This window comes from Mesoplodon densirostris, chromosome 10, assembly GCF_025265405.1.
Source record: "Mesoplodon densirostris isolate mMesDen1 chromosome 10, mMesDen1 primary haplotype, whole genome shotgun sequence".
Taxonomy (NCBI): domain Eukaryota; kingdom Metazoa; phylum Chordata; class Mammalia; order Artiodactyla; family Ziphiidae; genus Mesoplodon; species Mesoplodon densirostris.
The window spans coordinates 1,986,645-2,008,652 of NC_082670.1; the positions used below are offsets into that span (position 1 = coordinate 1,986,645).

Here is a 22,008-nt window from a genome sequence, read left to right on the forward strand (position 1 = left end):
CTGATTTATGAAAAAGAAGGAATTCTTATGGGCTTCCTTTTTCATCTGAAAACTTTACATGATGTCCCAGGAGACAGAGGGAATCATAAAATCCCTAAAGAGGTGCCTTGGGGGTAATTAGTTCTAGATAGCTAATAATGGATGGTTGAGAAAACAGAGAAAGCTCCAGAGCTTTTAATAAGAGCATCTTTCCAAGGATTACAACATCCCCACGAGACCCTTAAGAGCTTCAAGTGTAAGAGAAAAAGCAATTCACTGGCCTTCCTTTAGAAAAGAAGTCTGTACTAACTTATGCTCTTCAAATATGATTTAAAGCAAAAACTTCTTAAATATGTTTCTTAGCACAGTCAACTAAACATAGAATTATCCCATCCTAGTGTTCTCTAGTTGGAAACTGAAATATTGGGGGAAAGTCACGGAATAAACTCCACTCATTGTTTAATACAATTAGTAATACTTGGTTTCATACAAAGAAATGTAGGCACTGGAGTATAAACCATACTTGCTTCTTGCGAGCACATTTTGAAAATCTGGCGTCACAAACATGGTGCATTGGGGCAGCTCCTGGCTCCGGGGCGATCTGAAGCCTGTCCCCCTTCTCGTGTTTCCATTTTCATGTCAGCAGATCTCACCTGTTGACAAGAACTAATAGTGACCACAGAATTTTAAACCCAATCAGAATATCAGTTCCGGGGTAAGAGTCTGACTAAATCTACCTTGGCTACCAAGAGCTTCCAGCTCCCCAGGCCGGGAGGTTTCATTCCCTTCCTCACAGAGACAGGAATCTTCTCACAAAGGATAAGAACCTACTTCCAAAGGACCATGGCTAGAAGGGCTTTTTCTTCCTTCTAAAAGAAGGGTAACTTTTGGGACCAGAAAGACTATCAGAACTTTATGACAAGTCTTGCAATGTTTTCAACATTAAGACCCAAGATAACGGTACCTGGGAAAAAAAAGTGCAGCTGCCTTTGGAACATTCAGGGACCACCCAGGCTGCTCTCTCAAAGTCTGTCCATGTGCCACAGGGCTATTATGAAGACTTAAATGGTGTAAGACTCAACAATATAAAAGCTACTTAATGTCTATAGTTTTAAAGAACTCTCAAGTGGAAGATGAGCAGATTTAACTTGAAGGTATTTAATGTTTTTACCAAGAAATCTGTGTGTGTGTGTGTGTGTGTGTGTGTGTGTATTTCAAAGTTCACATATTGAAACAGTTCTGCTTTATAATTAGAATTATAATTCTAAATTTCATTATACAGAACCCATTAAACAACTGGTATTTATTTTATGATTTTGTAAAATTTCTTGACATTTCAGTTTCTGGATATTTCAGTTTCCAATGAAAAATGATAGGATGAACAGTTCTGTGTTTAGTTGACTTGTACTAAGAAAAAGAAAGGTGTTTATTTTAAATCAAATGTGAAAAAATGAGTCACATTTGGGGACAATAGGACACATTCAATAAAACATCATAAATTCTAAGACAAAACATACGTGATCATGCTACGAAACACCCGTCTGCAAGATGAAATGAATTCTGCTGTGGGTTAGACCCCCCCAAGTGTGTACTACGTCTCTTTCAACATAAAGAGCTGGGACTTGCTCTATCTTGAAATGCTTTAGGATCATTTAAGACATTTTTCCCCACTGCATATACTGCCTGCAGTAAAAAAGCAAGTCATCTAGTTAAAAATTTCCACAATTCACCTCAGGTTTGAGGCATGTTTAGAGCGTTAGTCCACCCATAAATAAGATGTTTAACCCACCAAGTGATCATGTGCAAATATAGACAGAAAAAGGGATATTTTCACAAAGTAAACATTAGATAACTATTTTTGGGAAAAAAAGTTTTGGTAGAAAATCTCAGCGCCTTTGTTTTTGCTATTAAATTCTCAAAGGAGGCCGCTCGTGGTCTGGACTTACCGATCACACGTGAGCAGGAACCTGGACAGAGGTGGCAGCCCTGTCCCCGGGCTCGAGAGGGGACATTCACTCCACTCGGTGAGTGACACCGGGGGATAATCCATTTCTTGGAAAACTAGGAGTAAATCAGCCTGAATTTTTGTTTGTTTTTCTCCTTTGTGATGACTCACATGCTTTGAACCCTGCTTTATTAAAAAGAGTCAGTAAGTTGCTCAAGTGAGATTTAAAAAAATAAACCCACTCCCATTCATACAAGGTAAGGAACAAGCCTTTCGATTCCTTTCTTTCCTTCTTTCCTTTCTCTTCTTTCTTTTTCTTCATCTTTCTTTCTTTCCTCCCTTCCTCCCTTCCTTCCTTTTCTTTTTCTTTCTTTCTTTCTTCCTTTCCTTTTTTCTTTCCAATGAAAGAGAACAGGAGCAGTAAAAGGCCAGGATGCGTGTGCAGATAACTTCCTATTTAGTTATTCAGCTCTTGGGATGGCCCCTTATTCTGATGTCCTCTCTCGCTTTTACTCTTGCAAATTTCACTCACGAGAAAATCCAGACTGGTAGAATACTGCAAAGCAGAGAGAAAAAGGAAGCACTTCAACTGGTAAAAGCAGTCTGTATGATACAATACATTTCTGATCTCTGATCTGTGGTGTCTGCTAGTAACATCGCTGTCTGCAAAGGAGAAGTCGCTGAGCAGAGGGCCCGCTGCCCCATGGGTATGGGCGCTGAGCTGAGCGGAGGCCTGGCCTCCTTAGGACCCTGACCCTGACCTGACCGGTGAGGTGGCCAGGCAGGGCAGGCACTAGCAGAGAAGTAATCACTTACTCCCTGACCCTAACCCATCCCATAGTTCCGAGCACCTACCGTGTGCTCAGCTATGTTCTCGGCGGCATTTACAGGAATTCTGCCACATATGTTAGCAGCTTTAATCATCTCCACTCATTGCTACCATCTTAACAGAAATGGTATTTTTATGACGTCCTTCTAGATGAGGAAAGTGAGGTCCAAAGAGCTTATTTAGCTGTCCTAAATTGCATCAACTAAGGACCAGGCTAGGGCTGCATCCCAGTTCTGTCTCATTTCGAAGCTCAGGAACTCCTAATAGCAATATTACAGGGATTCCACAAAGTATCACTGTTAGATTTATTCAGGTACATTAACCCTCTTCTAAAATACAGGTATCCGGGACTTCTCTGGTGGTGCAGTGGTTAAGAATCCGCCAGCCAATGCAGGGGACACGGGTTCAAGCCCTGATCTGGGAAGATCCCACATGCTGCAGAGCAACTAAGCCCGTGCGCCACAACTACTGAGCCTGCACTCTAGAGCCCACGAGCCACTACTACTGAGCCCACGTGCCACAACTCTGAGCCCGCACACCTAGAGCCCGTGCTCCACAACAAGAGAAGCCACCGCAATGAGAAGCCTGCGCACCGCAATGGAGAGTAGCCTCTGCTCGCCGCAACTAGAGAAAGCCTGTGCGCAGCAACGAAGACCCAAAGCAGCCAAAAAAATTAATTAATTAATTAATTAATTAAAAAACCAAAAGACCCCCCCCCAAATACAGGTATCCAGAGAGGAAAGATGTCAGAGTGCTATTGGTAATTCAAAACATTTGGCTGTGTTTTCTATTTTTTTTTATAACTTCTAATAGAAAAGTAATACATTCTCATTGTAACAAATCAAAGAACACAGAAGTATATGAAGACTTTCTCCACCTCTTTCAAACAAAGTTGAATTCAACCCATTGACCAAGTTCAAAGTTTGGCACTTTTCTTTTCATACCGTTTTCTCTGCTCATGCTAACTGCAGCAAAATAGATACACACAGACACTTTTTTTTTTTTTTTTTTTTTTTAAAGTTGTGGAAGCTTTTCTTTTTGTCTTTTGACCACAGGACGCTGCTTCCATGGGAGTTTCAATGGAGGAGTGGCAATAGGGTTTCGTGAGACCAGGGAAACTGCCCGAGGAAAGCAGGTCTGGTAAGATTATCAGAGTCACCAAGAGAGTCATTAAGAGAACATCCTTCTCCTTCCTTCTGGAGCAGGATCTAGAAAGCCAGTCACTAGTGAATTAGCCATGACCGCACTTAAGAGCAGCAGCAGGGCTATGTACACGCTGGTGTCCACACACACCTATGTCATCCACCGCTGCCCTGCACACACACACACACACGATGCTGCTGACGGCCTGCGATCTGCAACATGCCTTCCTGTTCCAGCACCAATGGGTCTGCATTTTCTTTCAACTTGGCAAGGTTAAAAAACAGACTCGTCATAAGTGTGTAATGTCTTGAACCAAAATAGACTTCCTTAATGATTTGTTTTCTCCAATTTCACCACAAAATGTAATGCAGCCAACAAAAGAACTATTCTTCCCCGCGTATAATAACATGTTATTCAACAATCATGTAAGAAAGCCTATACATGAGACTGCCAAGGATCTGAAATGGAGTTTCTAACTAAAATGTTTGGGAAGAAATCTTTTTTTTAATTTTTCAAGTTTCACTCCAAGGCTTTGAGTGAAGTGATATAAATATCTAGGAATATACAGTTTTGCTTTACTACTGTAACGTGTTTACAGAAGTAGTTATGGCTTACTTTATAACATGGGCCACTGAAAACATCAACCATAAAAACATATACAAATACAAACAAGTTCTCAGCAGGCCATTTACTCTGTAGCAGAACCAAGCACATTAACTGCTTCTGTCCTTGTGAGGGCAGACAGCTCCCCGTGAGGCTGCCTTGGGAGTACCGCTCAGCTTTCTGGGGAGCTCACAGCCTGCAGGCCATTCGCTGGGCGAAGAGAAGGGGGAGGGGAAAGGCCTGGTGGATCCTAAAGGAGGTTATAATAAAATGAAGTCACAGGTTTCTTCCTTTTTTTTTTTTTAAGGAGAACACAAAAGAGAGAAAAATTATAATGCCGTAAAGAGCTAAGAAAAAGGGGAAAAAGTGAAATCACTTTATTAAGTTTCCTGAAATATATAGTTGGTCTTAAAATATGCCTCCTAGTCACTAGCCCAACAGAGAACTACAGAAGACGGGAAAACGTAAAATCCCCATCTGAATGCACGTTAATGCAAATTCATGGTATAAATATGACAAATGGATAACAATATTACCAAAAATCTTCTGGATCTGTTACATTTCTGGGAAACTTAACTGAGTATATGAAAATGTATTAGCCAAGAGAAAGTAGAGCTAATGAATTTTAAAAACTAGAATATCAAGGACAGATTACTGTAATGACTTAACTTTGAAATGACTCAAAGTTAGGGTTTCTCTAAGTCAAAGTTTTCTCCCAAGTGAGAGAAGAAATGCTACCTGGGTGGTGGTGGTGGTGGGGAAATAGTACAAGCACACACACGCATACACACACACATATACCCATAGACACACATAGATACACACATGCACACACATATACCCATAGACACACACACATGCACACACATATACACATACATAAACACACACATATACCCATAGACACACATACACACACATATACACATCCATATATACACACATGTACCCAGACACACATAGATACACACACATATATACCCACATATATAAACACATGCATACACACTCTATACACACATATACACAGATATACCCACATATATAAACACATGCACACACACTCTATACACACACATATGCACGTGCACATGCACACATATACATATACACACACACAACAGACACACACACACATATATACCCACATATACAAACACATGCATACACACTCTATACACACACATACACACATATACACATACATACACACATATACCAATACACACATACACACATGCACACACATATACACATACATATATACACACATATATACCAACAGACACACACACACACATACACAGACATACCCACATACACACACACACTCTATACACATATGCACACACACATGCACACACATATACACATGCACACACATATACCAATAGACACACACACACATATACACACATAGACATACCCACGTATATAAACAAATGCATACACACACTCTATGCACACACATATAAACACACATATACACACATGCACACACATATACCCACATATATAAACACATGCACACACACACTGTATACACATACACATGCATAGACACACATATACACACGTATATACACATGCACACACATATATACAAATGTATACACATATACACATCCATATATACACACACACATATACCCATAGACGCACAGATACACACACATATATACCCCCATATATAAACACATGCATACCCACACTCTATACCCACACATATACACATGCATAGACACACATATACACACGTATATATATATATATACACACATGCATATATGCACACACATATACACATGCATATATACAAATGTATACATATATACACACACACATATACACACAGATATACGTACACACGTATTGTATATATATATGTAATACACAGGTGTATATACACACATATGCCCATACACACATATATACACACATATTCACATCATGTATGTAGCACACACATATACATAAACACTAGATTATAAAAATCAGTGCACTCTGCGTTTTAGATTTCGGTGGGGAGCCTGGGTTTAAATCCCAGATCTACTATTTGCCCCCCTTGGGATCCTGGGTGAGCCATTTCACCCTCCTCTGCCTCAGACTAAGGAGAGCACCACTCACCCACAGGGCTACTGAGAGACATAAAAAGTGAACACAGGCAAGGCCCAGGTGTCCTACCATGTCCGTAGCAGGTGCTTGTGCTAGTAAACTCAAGAGAGGGCTAAACTCAATGGGCTTCAGCATTTCTTGCGGAAACTACTGGCTGTAACTTGTCACATCAGGAAAGCTTCATGGAAGAGGCCTGTTCCTCGAAGGATACTTCTTTCTAGCCGTTTAAAAATCTGCATGTTGGGTCAGCTTTCTCCACCAAGACAAGAAGATGACAGGCAGAAGCTGCGGGGCTCAGGCTAACCTCACTGCTCCCTTGGGATCATGAAAACCTACAGGAGAGTGACATGGTGCATGCGGGCAATCTTCCTGCTTGGCAGAAACTACGCCTGCAATCTAGTGTTTCCTCTGGCGACCTGCACAACAATAACTACGTACATCAGACAAAAACTTCCGTCTGGTACTAATATAAAAGCCCTCTGACAATATAACCATTATTTAACGAAACTGTGTATTTCCTAATCTGTTGTTATCGTTTATAAGCTATCTATCTTGACTCAGCAGTAATGAAATGAGACTCACATGCTCGAAAACATATTTAGCATAAATTTTAAGTGGGGAGAAAGAACTCAGGGTGATATTTGCTATTCATGCATTACTGAAAGATGTATGAACTTTATTATGAAAAAATAAAAGGTGGATAAAGAATCCCTTGGTAATAAAAATGTACACATAGAAAGTATTGGATTTCACAATCAAAATCCAATGAAAAATATTCCCCCTTTGGCAGTCAAACAAAAATTCCAGGAAAATAGTTTAAACTCCCTTCACAAAGTTCAAATGTAGCTATTGGTTATTAACTTGCTAATGTAAGGGATATTTTGGAATAGATACCTGACCAATAATTGCTTATATGCCCTATAAAGTTTAGAATTTTTTTTGCATTAAATATATTTAATATGCAATTATTATAACAGTCCAACATCTATTTACTGTACATAATTCTATTCAGATGTATTATAATCTCCTAGAATTCTGCATATTTAAATTTTAATGTAAACCATTCACACAGAGGGATAAGAGGTGCTCATAATTATTTTTGAGAGAAGAATGTTTTAAAGAAGCGGAAAACACGTATACATTGAAGAATACGTTCATTTAGTTTCTAAAATTCTGATAAGCACTGTAATTTACACGATGCTCTGTAACATAAAGTCTCCGTTTTAAAAAACTATCACGCATGTGCCTAAATTCATCTTTTACAGATTCAAAGTATCAAGGAGGATTTCAAGCCTGTAAGCCTGAAGAACACTCTGGCTGGTCACTAAGCTGCTCAGCACACGTGGGTGAGGGCCTCAGCTGGGGACCTGGCCCTGGGATCCTAGCTCAGACCCCACGGTCATTAAGTTGCTTTGTGATTTCAGTGAAGTCCCAGAGCCATAGCTTCCAAATAGGAATTTACCAAAACAGTCATGGAAAGTACTGGCAGAATGGTCCTCCTGTGTCTTCTGTACGTGGGCTCTGCACATGGACACACATATTACACCCAATTACAGCATCCCAGAATGAGGGGGAGTCTAGAGAGAGGCAATTACTACAGCAAACGAGACAGGAAACATCCTCTTTCATCGCTCAAGGAAACAGAAATTGTTCCTTGTCTCCCAGCAAACATGGGAAAACTCTCTAGCATTTCAGCAGTTAGTGGGTCTCCCCGGAGGTGTGGAGAAGGCCACGTTAAATCTTGCTGAGCTGGCAGCCCTTGGGGCTCCTTCTTAGTGGGGCTGCCAGGAGCCACTGCCGGGGGACGGGCCAGGGACAGGATGGGACAGTGGCCTGGGGCGGGCCCTTCCCGGAGCGTGCCTGGCAAGGGCAGGACGGGCGGGGGAGAATGGGGGGCGGGTGGGGGGGGGACTGACGTTTCTTTGGTAATAAAAATGCAATTTATATAAACTATAGGAGACTTGGTGGGAAAGTAAAGGAGGTAATTGTCCGCATTCCAAACGTTTTGATACATAAACTGTGTAACCATCACTCAGGAGCAGCGCAGCTGCTAACAATTTCTTTTTTTTTTTTTTTTTTCCCCAGGATAGAATTCATGCTGAAGCCAAGAGATGTTTCTCTAGTGAATGATATTTTGAAACTCGGGTCAAAACAGAACTGTGACATAATAAATTTTTAAGAAGTCAGGAAAGCTTGTAGTCTGAAATGTGAAGGAAGCCCCAGTTTTTACCCCAATTAGGAAGGACCCTGTCTCAGCGCCCAGGACAGCACGGGCTCAGTCCGGAGGGAGGGGCTGCTCCCTGCACACATCTGTTTCCAGCGCGAGGCTGGTATGCAAACTATTGTCCATTGGAAGTGTGTGGGGTAACGTCTGCCAGGGTTAAAGGCTGGGTCAATCTGATCAAGAAGCTAAAATTAGCTTCTGTGTGTTTTCCTGAAAAGAAAAAAAAAATACTGTAAAGCTCTTTGTTTTCCTTCAAGGGCTGTTCTCAGATTTCAGTTTCTGGTGTGTAAACTACCAGGAAACAGACGGCTCTGACAAGTGACTTCTTGTTTGCTGCCTTATGCGTTATGAAACCCCGTGACAGGTTACCTGAGCTGAAGGACGCTTGCAAAAAGTAAGCCTTCGACCCAATTCACATTTTCCCATTTAAAAGTATTAGTGTTATGAAATTATTCAAAGTGAATGCATTTGGAAATTCAAAACCAGAACTATATTTTAAAATATGTGATGGTTTGGCAAAGCCCAAACATATTAAGAAACTCATCATTCTGAGAAGTATTGGGGTGAGTTCTAGGTCACAGATTACTGGTAGTCTTGACAGTGCTCTGATTATTTTCATAGGAAGTGAGTTCCTTAAGACAAAAAAGAGGGGGAAACATTCACATCAGAACCCCATGCCAGCAATAATTTGACAAACTCAAAGAGCAGAAAGGAATCATAGAGACAAAACAGGCAGTCATGAGATAACTCAAGAAAAATATCAATATGCTTTTAGGCTTAATAGTTGATGTTCACATACATGGGAGACAGGAAGAAAGGAGAAAGAGAATTCTTGGTTATGTTTCAGACTTCGTGATGAAGGCAGAAATAAACCAAAAGCAGAAGCATGTCTGAGATTTATTTACACCCTCAGAGATTTGTTTTTTCTTATAATGGGTAAGTTAGATTACAATGATCTATTTTTGCTTCAGCAAAATATCTCTTTAATATTTTAACTACTTAAGTATTATTAATTAAAAAACAATACAATGAAATGTGATTTTAAAAAGAGCTATAATGTAACCAGTATTTTTGGGTGTATGTGTTTTACTACAGTTAAACACTTTCCTGATAAAGTGACGTCTGAGAGAAGACATAAACAGCTTTTCCCCCAAACACAAAATGTTATAAAAAATACCTCAACCAACATGAAAATACTTTGTATTTGGGTCATTTACACCACAGGATTTCCTTTTTTCTAAACATCCTCTCAATTTCAGTGACTCTTTAAATTTAGAGCTCATTAAAAAGATTTGGATGGCATACCAGAAGTATGTAAAATATCTGGCAAAACTCACTTATATATAAAATTTACTTATTTGTAAAATATATATAAAATTACCTAATTTTTATATTTAAATGCCCTCTAGAACTCTATGTAGAATGACAGGTACCCACTAAATGTTTTATTATTTTTCTTGGGTCAGAAATTACTGGGGAAAACACCCATTATACATTTTGACATTAATAAAATTCTATATTATCCCTATTTTCTCACCACCCACACTTCACTTTAAAATCAACCCTCTTTTCACAGTTCTGTTTTTTTTTTTTTTTTTTTTTTTTTTTCCTTTTTGCGGTATGTGGGCCTCTCACTGTTGTGGCCTCCCCCGTTGCGGAGCACAGGCTCCGGATGCGCAGGCCCAGCGGCCATGGCTCACAGGCCCAGCCGCTCCGCGGCATATGGGATCCTCCCAGACCGGGGCACGAACCCGTATCCCCTGCATCGGCAGGCGGACTCTTAACCACTGCGCCACCAGGGAGGCCCCACAGTTCTGTTTTTTAACGGGAATCGTAATATTAAACTGTACACAATAGCTGTCTGTCGATCCATCAAACCCTGAAGTTTCTGGATAAGCCTTCCTAACTGTATCATCTTAAGCATAGCTGACGCCGCCTGGTCTTCAGGGTCCCTAAGTCATCTCACGGCCTCGCCTTCCGTCTGCTCCACCCCCTGGGGATTCTCCTCCCCCCCTCGCCCCCGGATCTGGCATCTCCTGAAGTTATGACCTGATCTTCCTTCCTTTCCTTTTCCATACTGCTTTTCAGGAAACTCATCACAGATTCGGCTTCAGACAGCCCTGTTTTAGCGAAGGTGCGTGGATGGCCATCGGGGGTGCGTTAGCCTCCGTCATCAGGTTAGGATGTGTGATACAGCGACTCCGCGCTGAGGCAAACCCGAGCGCCGCTCCCAAGCCAGCACAGCCATGCCCAGCAGCATCGCCAGCGCCTCAAACCCAAGCCCACCTGGTCACCTGCTGTCTCCTGGAAAGCTGCTTCTCCTACGTGCCTCAAGCGCTGATGCTACCAAACCCCGTGCCTCTGAGACCCCCTCCTTCCAACGGTGTCAATTAGCTGCCCATCCAAGACGGCCTGTCGCACGAGCCCGGGGGCTGCGGCCCCGTCCCCTTCCACTCAAAGGCAGCAACGTGCAGGAGGCCCCGGGGCTGCGCCCGCGGCCAAGACAGGAGGCCGAGTTCAACAGCCAGGATGTGAGGATTAAATGGAATAATGTATGTCACACACCTGGTACATTGTAACGCTCAGTCTTTGCAGCTATTATGAGAACATCCTCGCACTGATGTAGTGCTTTTGTTCTCCTCCACCTTCTGCCTTGGACTCTGGGGCTGAGCATTTGCTGCCTTCTCACCTCCTAAACGAGATTTCAGAAGGAGGGGGCAGTCATTATTGCATTAAATCACCTCCAGCACCTAGCACAGTGCCTTACATATCCTAGGTGTTTACTAAATACTTTATTGTCTTTCTGAAGTCACTTTTTCTTGGGCCAGAAATTACAGAGGTGGAGGAGGAAGGAGGGAGGGGAAGCACACAGGATTTTTTTAAACTTGTTTTAAACATCTAAATCCTTTACATTAAGTCCCCTACATACGAACAAGTTCCATTCCAAGAGCACGTCTGTAAGTCCAATTTGTTCGTAAGTCCAACAAAGTTAGCCTAGGTGCCCAACTAACATAACTGGCTATATGGTACCGTACTATAATAGGCTTGTAATACTTCTCACACAAATAATATGTACATAAAAACAAACACAAAAAATTAAAAAAGCATTTTTAATCTTACAGTACAGCACCTTGAAAAGTACACTAGTACAGTACAACAGCTGGCGTCCAGGGGCTGGCACGCACGTTCGCATCTTTGAAAGTTCACAACTGGAAGGTTCGTATGTAGGGGACCTACTGGGCTTGCAAAGAAACCAATCCCCTGTAGGAGTCAGCCGCATTCAGGCTGCACTGGGGCACAGCGCCTGAGGATGCAAGACCCACAGCTAAGAACATTCCTGACGAAGTTTAACGTACAGAGTGTCCTTCAAAATATCAGACTCTGTGAGAATATATCTATAGCAGACACAGAAAACTTAAACATGTCACAAAACATAACTTTAAAAAATGTACTAGACCAAATGTATTACAAAACTTAAGGTTCACAAAATAGCAGACAAATAAATTAAAAGTTGGCTTAATTAAGTTATGTTGAATAAGTATAGCCAGTCTAGTTTGAAGAACTAGTTCAAATATCTGTAGTCAGAGGACCGTGGTGTATTTCTCAGTAGAAAGCCTAAGGGGTCTAATGTATATATAGATACAACTTTTTGTGTGTGTGTGTGGTACGCAGGCCTCTCACTGTTGTGGCCTCTCCCGTTGCGGAGCACAGGCTCCGGACACGCAGGCTCAGCAGCCATGGCTCACAGGCCCAGCCGCTCCGTGGCATGTGGGATCTTCCCGGACCGGGGCACGAACCCGTGTCCCCTGCATCGGCAGGCGGACTCTCAACCACTGCGCCATCAGGGAAGCCCTAGATACAACATTTGAATCAGCAAATTGTTTTTGTACAAGTAGAGGCTCCTAAAATTAGGTTAAATGCTTAGAAGTTTGGGGTAGGTAGCATCATTTTCAGTTTGCTTAAACTGTTAATATGCTAAGCAAATCCTTTCTATAGGTATTGTAAAGGTATAGTTATGAATCCAAATTAATGAGGCAAGTTAAAACAGCCTGACTTTAATTAAACATACCTGGTTACTTTTCAATTCTGGAATCTTATCAAAAATGACCTAAGCCCCCTTATAAGCTTCAAATTGCTATGTGAAATTATTTCACATTAGTAACCCTTGAACAGTGCTGGAGTTAGGGGCACTGTGCAGTCAGAAATGCACGTATAACTTTACAGTTGGCCTTCTGTACCACAGGTACTTTGTACAGGCGGTTCCTCGTCTGCAGATTCAATCATCCTTGGATGGGGTAGCACTGTAGTATTTACTAAGAAATCCTTGTAATAAGTGGCCGTTTTGTTCAAGGGTCAATTGCATGTATAAAATGAAGCATTTGTACAATGATTATTTCTTATAATTTAACAAATAGCTACTGAATACATAGTAACTTCAAGGCACTACATCATATGTTTGGAAAAGAGTCTTAAGGCAGAATCTCTGACTAGAACAATCTGTAAATCAGTTTTATTAAAAGATAAGGATTGGGCTTCCCTGGTGGCGCAGTGGTTGAGAGTCCGCCTGCCGGTGCAGGGGACACAGGTTCGTGCCCCTATCCCGGAAGATCCCACATGCCGCGGAGCGGCTGGGCCCGCGAGCCATGGCCGCGGAGCCTGTGTGTCCGGAGCCTGTGCTCCGCAACGGGAGAGGCCACAACAGTGAGAGGCCCGCGTACAGCAAAAAAAAAAAAAAAAAAAAAAAAAAAAGATAGGGATTTGTTCCATTGCTTCAACCCCCACTGGCTGGAATGGCTTCCAGGGCATCCAAAGGAACTGCCTCTGTATCTTCTGATATTCAGAGACAACCACATGTTCAGGAACTGAGAAAGCCACTGTGCTTGCTCAGGCTAAGACACAGGCTCAGGAAAGACCTGAGAAGACCTTAATCTTTTTCACCTTAGGATGATCCCTGGCACAGATGCGCCCAACAACATAAAAACAAAACAAAACAAAAGCAAACCCTGGGAAGCAGGAGAATCTGATTTCCAGAGTTAACTTTTATCCAATTCGAATGTCAAGTTTTCGACCACAAAGAAGAAATAGGAAAGTATGACCTGCTCAAAGGAATGAAATAAATCGAGAGAAAACACACCTAAGGAGGCTTAGACTGTGGACTTACCAAACAACTGTATAAAAAACATGCTCAAAGGGCTACACAACAAAGTCAGGAAAATGACAGAGGATCGATAAAGAGACAGAAACTATAAGAAGGAACTATAAAGAAATTTTGGAGCTGAGAAGTAAATAAAATGAAAAATACAATAGAAGGGTTCAAAAGCAGATTTGGGCAAGCAGAAGAATCAGCAAACTTGAAGATAAGAAATGTGAAATTATTGAGTCTAAGGAACAGAAAGGAAAAAAAGGAAGAAAAGTGAACAGGGCCTAAGGGACAAGTGGGACAACATTAAGCAGATCAACATACACATTGTGGGAGTTCCAAGAGGAGCAGAGAGAGGAAAGGGCAGAGAGAGTACTTGAAGAACTGATGGCTGACAACGTCCAAATTTGATAAAAGACAGGATTCTACAAATCAAAGAAGCTAGACAAACAAGTGCGAAAAACTCAAAGAGATCTACACTAAGACCATGTAATCAAACTGTCAAAAAATTAAGACAAAGAGAGAACCTTTGAGAGATAAATTAGTTTAGGATTAATATATACACACTACTATATATAAAACAGGTAAACAACAGTACCTACTGTACAGCACAGGGAACCATATTCAGTATCTTGTAATAACCTGCAATGGAAAAGAATCTGAAAAAGAGTATATATATATGTGTGTGATTTTATATTTATATATATATATATATATATATATATATATATATATACACACACACACACACACACACACACACATATCACTTTGCTGTACACTTGAAACACAACATTGCAAATTAACTATACTTCAATTTAAAAAACTGAACAGATGAAAACAGCAATACAATTTCAAATTATTAAAATCTATCAGCTTTCAAATCATTAAAAAGAGAGAGAGAGAGTCTTGAAAGCAGCCAGAGAGAAGAATCTCATCAGACACAAGGGGTCCTCAAAGAAGATGTCAGCCAATTTCTCAACAGAAATCTTAGAGGCCAGAGGAGCCACTGGTTGATATATTCAAAGTGCTGAAAGAAAAACTGTCAAATGAGAATTCTATATCCATCAAAACTGTCCTTCAAAAAATGAGGAAGAAATTAAGATTTCCCAGATAAAAGCTAAGAAAGGTAAAGGAAGCTAGACAGTAACTCAAAGCCATATGAAGACATGAAGATCCCCAAGAAAGGTGGCCACAGAGACGTTATAAAGCTAGTGTTGTCGTGATTTTGCTTGGTAACTCTGCCTTTCATTTTCTACATTATTTAAAAGGCAAGTGTATGAAAAACTACTTAGTAATCTATGGTATTGGCCACACAAAGTATAAAGATGTAATCCGTGACATCAATAACAGCAAGAGCTGTATTAAAGTTAAGTTGGTATCCATTCAATCAGATTATTGTAACTTTAGGATTTTAAGTGTAATCCACATGGTAACTACAAAGAAAGAATCTATAGAAGGTATACAAAAGGCAATGAGAAGGGAAAAGGTGAGGATCTGGTTCCAGTTCTGCCATTTACTAACCATGTAGCCCTAGGCTGGCCACTTAACCTTTTGGAATCTTAGTTTCGTTATTTATAATCGGGGCTAATACCACGTGCCCTGACTATTTCAGAGTCAGAGTGAGGAACAAATGATCTAATATAAGTAAAACACTGGAGTAAACGAACTTTCCATAAAGAATCTGGGTGACTGATGAGAACATACACTTTATGTGAACTGACATTGTTCTGCCTGAACTTGCATTTCTGACGTCTGTAATATCTATGGTCCTGACCCCCACTGTCTTTATATATAAAAGAGGATGATGTGGGCCCCTGGTCATTTTCCGCTCCATCTACAAATAGCAGTATTTCATGAGTGGAAGGATATTCTCATGTTCTAATTAGTAATGACACATCAATTTTTAGTTATGTGGACCTCATGGTAGTAGCCCAGGAATCTCCATGTACCATTTGAATGTGTATCTTAAAAGAGGATAAAGTATTAATTCACCGCCTTGGTCCAGCCTTTGGCGCAGCTGTGTAATAATGAGGTACCCCTCAGACGGACCACTTTCGACCAAGGAGTTACATATCTCCAGTGGGATGCAGTTAGTCTTAGACGACCCACAAGAAATTGGTTACCATTCATACCACTAAAGTTTACAAATGATTAAAAACCCAAACCTGAGTATATTTGGGGCCATCTGCACACCCAGATACAGTCTCTTGAGCCCAGGAGGAAGCAGATGCCCCCTAACCTTGCCTGTAGGGGTGCCCTTCCTGAGATGCCTTTAGAGATCTATACAGGACCCCACATCACAACGACCAGGTGAATAAAGGGCCCAAATGACTGACAGCCTCCAGTATAATGAAAACAGCTGCAAGTGAGTCAGGGATCTGTAGCAAAATTAAAAACATTTTAGTGAAACCAACGTAATGATACAAATAACTAAGCTTTTTTTCTTTTTTCCAGATGAGTACAAAACACCAAGGTCTCGGGTAGGAGAGATGGGGACCAAAACCTCCAGTGCAGGTGAGCATTGCTTTCAGCACATCTAATGACAGACGCCATGCTCTCCTGTCCACTCGCACCTGTGAGTTCTCACCATCAAGGCAAGAACATCTGTTCCCGTTCCACCCTCACAGATGTCACCCGTGGTTTGTCACAGCGTCACCCTAAACACTGGCAGCCAAACATCCAGCTTGCATCGTAACAGCCGTGCGGACAGCGGTGCTCTGTGCAGAGCCAGGGGTGTGCCCTGAGTACACTTCCTCCGCTAAGTCTCCAGGGCGGCACATGAGGTCTGAGCCTCTCAAGACGAACCCTGCTAGCATTAAAGCAAAAGGGAGTATCATGCCTGGAGTTTGCTTAAGAATAAGACAGGCTGGGAGCAGTGGGTCAGAGTATAGATTAAACAAGATGGAGCCCAACTTGATAAACGGCGGCGGCTGGCTGAGGGGTACTTACGTCATACTGCCTAATGTTATATGTTTAAAATTGTCTCAAATGAAAAGTTTTAAAAAGTGAATTCTCTTTTAGTCTGGTACATATTTGGACCACGGCTATCTCAGCTTTCTGTTTTTCCAACAGGTTTTATTTAGAAAGTGATAACCCTTATAGCCTCCGTCGTCTTACTCCTTTTATCTGTCGTTTGAAGGATTCTTCTTACAACTGACTGAGTCTGTTCTCGTCTGTACTGGTCACGGCTAAGACCAGGCCTCTCTCCACTGGATGCCTGTGTTGGGTCCACCACTTACTGAATCACAGTTTCTCTCTGGGGCTCTCTCTCATCTCGCAGGAGTTGCAGGAGAGGGATGTCTCAGAATGGACCTTAGTCTTACTAATGATTGACACCGTGTCTGGGTAAGAAAACCTTGATTAGGAAGAACTGTCCTCAGAGTTTTGAAGGTCTTGCTCATCTCTGCTTCAGTGCCCACTGTTGCTGACAGGACATCCAATGTGAGTCTGATTCTCGTTAGGTTGTGGGTGTCCTGTATTTATTTCTCTAGAAGCATCTTAGATCTTCTCTTTATCCTTGGTCTTCGGGAACCTGACAACGATGAGTGTGTGTGACAGTCCTTCTTCCTGATCATCCTTCTATGGGCCTCTCAACCCAAAGGCTCTCTTAAAGTTCTGGGAATTTTTCTCTATTGACTTTTGGTCGGAAATTGGACCTCCCAGAATTATCCCTTAGGCCTTTTGCTTGTTTTCCCATATTTTCTGTTTCTTCATCTTTTTGTATTATACCCTGGAATAGTTTGTTTTCTCTACCCACCTTTTATTGAAAAAATTATTTTAGCAATTATATTTTTAATATCCAAGCACTCTCTCTTGTCCTCTGATTGTTGCTTTTTCTGTAGATTCAAGTCTCATTTTGCGAAGGTGGTGTCTTCCTGAGTCTCTGTGGATACTAAGTAGAAATGAACAAAGGGGAAAGCCAAAAGTTAGGTCTGTAAATGAAGCTGGGCCTACTGACTGGTGAACTTTGCTTCGAGGGGAATCAGCTATTATACTGAGCATCCCCAAAGACCAGAAATAAGGTTTAGGGAACCCAGACTACCTCAGCTATGCTGGTTCTACCCAGAGAGCTTGTTCAGGTCCTGCAGAGAAAAGTGTTCTGATTTTACAGGGTACAAGCAGGCACGTCCAGGCGTTGCATATATGGACCCTTAGTTAAGCCCCAGGCCCGTCAGTGTCTGAGACACGTGTCAACTCTACCGCAGAGATTCTCCCGGCTTGCTGGGCAGACAGGCTCTCCCCATGTTCTTCGAGGCCCTTGATCCTCAACCTGTGGTCCTCAGATCAGCAGCGTCTGTGTCACCTGTGAACCTGGTCAGAAATGCAGACTCTCAGCCCCACCTGAGAGCAGGTGCAGGACAGAGCTCAGAGGATTCACACGCAGGTCAGAGTCCAGCAGTGCTGTTTAAACCACAGTCTCTTCTCCACTTGGTTCTCGGTCTGGTCTGTATTCCGAAATCAGGTAAAACCCCTCATCTGCTCTTCCTTTTGCTGTTACAAGTATGTAAATCTTTCCTCCTTTTACTATCTTTCTAATGGGGCCTAAGGTGGCGGTAGAAACAAGCCCACGTGTTCACTCCACTTTCAGAAATGTAATAAATTTGTGAAAACTAACGTGTGACATGGTTTTGCTGGAGCTGAGTGAAGCCTGGGTGCATAACAGAGAAACTCTTTAGAAGGTACTTTTTATTTGCAGCAGTTTGCCCCTAGGGTTGAAGTGATGACCTTTTTGTCCTGGAGGACATGCAAATGCTACCAAGGCTGTCCGCACAGAAGACCAGCACCACCTGCCAGGACTCACTGGCTGCAGGGGATGGAGACATTGGGGGTGGGAAAGGAAGGCAGGTGGCCCTTAAAGCCCGCCGGCCACGCAGACGTCAGCTTGACTGTGAACATCCAGTAAGAAGACTAACAAAGGGGCTCTGCCCTGAGAAAGGGCACTTACGAAGCCCTCTAAGGCAACGTTCACTTTTCATTTCTCCCTTTAAGCTGCATTTACTTGAATGCGGGTCGAAGCAGGTGTGGCCGTGTGAAGCCCGCGGTGCATTGCTGAGCTGGGCCCCTGCGGCCACTTCCAAGTCCCACGTTCACCCGCAGGATGCTCGGACACTGGAGGAAGGAAGTCTTGGGCTCCTGGAGACCAGCAGCCCCGAGTGAAGCACTGTCGGCCCTGGGCCTCTGATCACCCACACAAAGGATGGAAAACTGCCGTCCCGCTGGCCCTCTGTCCAGCTCAGCCGCAGTGCAGCCCGCGGAGGCCCCCTTCTCTGCAGCTGGCGCCCTAAGGGGCAGGGGTGGCAGGGACCTTCGGGCACATTAATCAATGGGGCAGTCGGCCCAGGGTCGCCTCCCTCCGGGCTTCCCGGCCCAAACTGCACGTGTCAGCGACCCCAGAGAAGGGGAGACCCCGGATCCCACTGCAGGCATCAGGCCTCCTCCGCCCTCGCAAGGAAAGCTCATCTCGGGGGTGTCAGGATACAACACGACGAGCACCAGAGAACCCCGCTTCACGGCACAGTGAGAGGGGGATGCCATCATAGGGACTTTATAAGGTGAAACCTGCATCCTGAAGGCCACACTGAAACCACTTGTTTTTCGAGTTTTCTTCCTCTCCCTCTCCTCCCCTTCCTGAGGGAACATAACACAATGTAATTAAACAGTAAATTACTTGAGAGAGAAATGTTTAGGCTCATGACAAATCTGGGCGGAAAACAAACTTTACACCCCACACATATTTTGGATGACCTCGTTCTGGCAGCAAAAGGAGAAAACTGTAACCAAGGTTGTTTACAGTTTTCAGATGGAAGGGCATTGGGCTGAAGACTCTTCATTATTCAAGAGTAAAAGGTCATTTATGGAGGCAGAAGTTAGCACGAGCCCAAGTTGCTCATTAAATAAACAAAGTGAATTAAGAGGTAGTTGGTTAGCTTTTCTGTATTCCTAGTCAACATCCACATGGGAAATATGCTCTCCTTCAAGTCATTCTGTGTCCATTCCTGCAGAATCCCAGTAATCCTGCTGGTCAGAAAACAGAGACCTGTGCATACACGCACGATGGGAGCATCAGGCCGGGCTTAGGTTTCAGAGAAAATTTATTACAAATATAAAGACATTATTAAGGGTTAATATTTTAAAATCAAGTAGTTAAAGTTGAAAAGGGAAAAGTTACTGATTTGCAGGTTAAAATGTTTGGCATGCTTTGAAATGAAACCAGCTGCCCCCTAATTGCATCAAGTAGCAAGAAAAAGAAAGATACTGAAAAAGGTTTCATTAGGGGTCCACTGAAGGTTTAAAAACATTTAAACCTAAGGTTTAAAGGGCTTAAAAACCGAAAAGAGAGTCCATTTAAAATGTCTGCATTCGTGGAAAAAAGTTGGGTGATTTCAAGACACTAATTTCCATCAGCAGAAGGGCCAGGACCCAGGGTGCCACACTGCCCCGAGCGGTGGGTGTCCAGGGCACCACCATCTGTCCCCTGCCCGTGGCCCAGTTGGAACCCATCTTTTCCTGGAGCGTGACATCTGTGTGGAGAGTCAGCGACTCCCTCTTTCGTTAAAACACTAAAACACAACAAACCCTTTATGCACAGGGCTTTTGGGAGATTTGGTTTAAACACTGGCCTGCATTCGGTTTTTAATACGCTTGTAATTGGAATACAAGATCCCACTGCCCCTACAGAGAATGACTGAAAGGCAACTTCCTGTTAAGCTGTCTCATCCGCAGTAATCCCAGAGTGACTCATTTATTTTTGGCAGATACCGCATTCCTACGGTGAGGATCTCAGGCTTAACAAGGCGTATCCTGAGCTGCCCTCGCCCAGTCCTGACCCTCCCACGCCGTCCCCACCTCCCCCAAGCGGGCAGCCATGGGGACTTTCTCCTGCCCTCACCTGCCTAGCCAAGACTACACTGTGCACGCTGCTCTGACCTTGCTCCTTCATCTGAACACATCTTAAGAGGTGTTTCCACTTCATGGAGAACGTTATTGCTCTTTGCTACAGCTGCAAGCCAACCACATTGTAGATTTATCGTAATTCGTTTAACTGTTTAAAGTTAGGTATTAATTAGTTCTCTATGGATGGGCCTAGGCTTCCCCACATGCCTGCTCCTTAAAAGACAATTGTTTTTGGATTTTAAAATCTTGTCTTGATTCTTTTCTACGGCTCTAACTAGGTATAGTGGATCACTTGAGTCATCTTTTGGTCCTTGAGTTTGATCCAAAATCAATGTCTGTCGTCTATCTATTGTCAACAATGCTGTACTCTATTTTTAATTTTTATATTTTCAGCACGCATTTACTGAACATCTACTAGTGTATGTCTAGCCCTTGGTATCCCCTAGGTATCAAGTGGAGGGGGGGTGAGGGTGCGAGGAGGCGATTTTAAAACATCACCAGAGGGCTTCCCTGGTGGCGCAGTGGTTGAGAGTCCGCCTGCCGACGCAGGGGACACGGGTTCGTGCCTCGGTCTGGGAAGATCCCACATGCTGCGGAGCGGCTGGGCCCGTGAGCCGTGGCCACTGAGCCTGTGCTCCGCAATGGGAGAGGCCACAGCAGTGAGAGGCCCGCATACCGCAAAAAAAAAAAAAAAAAAAAAAAACCCCAACATCACCAGTGTGCCTTAGGGGCTTATAATGCCGTTACTGAGACAAGCCACAGAGACAGCTCAGAAAGGGCATAAAGCAGTATATGCCCAGGTGTCAAAATAGCAGTTGCGTGAGTTTAGATGTTTCTAGGTAAGTCAGTAAAAAAACTTTTTAAATTATTTAAGATAGCAGGTGTTTTAGCCAGAAATATCTGTGTTCCCATGTAGACTCTGTCACTGACTGCATGGCCTGGGGCAGCTGCTCCGAGCCTGTTTCTTTGCGTACACGGAGAGGTCTTCCTCCTGCTTCACGGGACGGCTAAGAAGGGTGAACGAGACCACACACGTCAGCGCCCCAGAGATGATGCCCCGGGCGGGGCCGGGGGAGGACAGAGCCCTTCCTGGCCTCTGGCAGAAGGACGGCCTACTGACCAGGAGGAGAGAG

General features: G+C 42.9%; 1 protein-coding gene across 1 annotated transcript in view; it reads right to left on the reverse strand.

Moving 5' to 3' along the window:
- The window catches only part of GMDS (GDP-mannose 4,6-dehydratase), a 499,210-nt gene that overhangs the window by 154,590 nt on the left and 322,612 nt on the right, over positions 1 to 22,008 (reverse strand). The gene's annotated exons all lie outside the window — the stretch shown is intronic.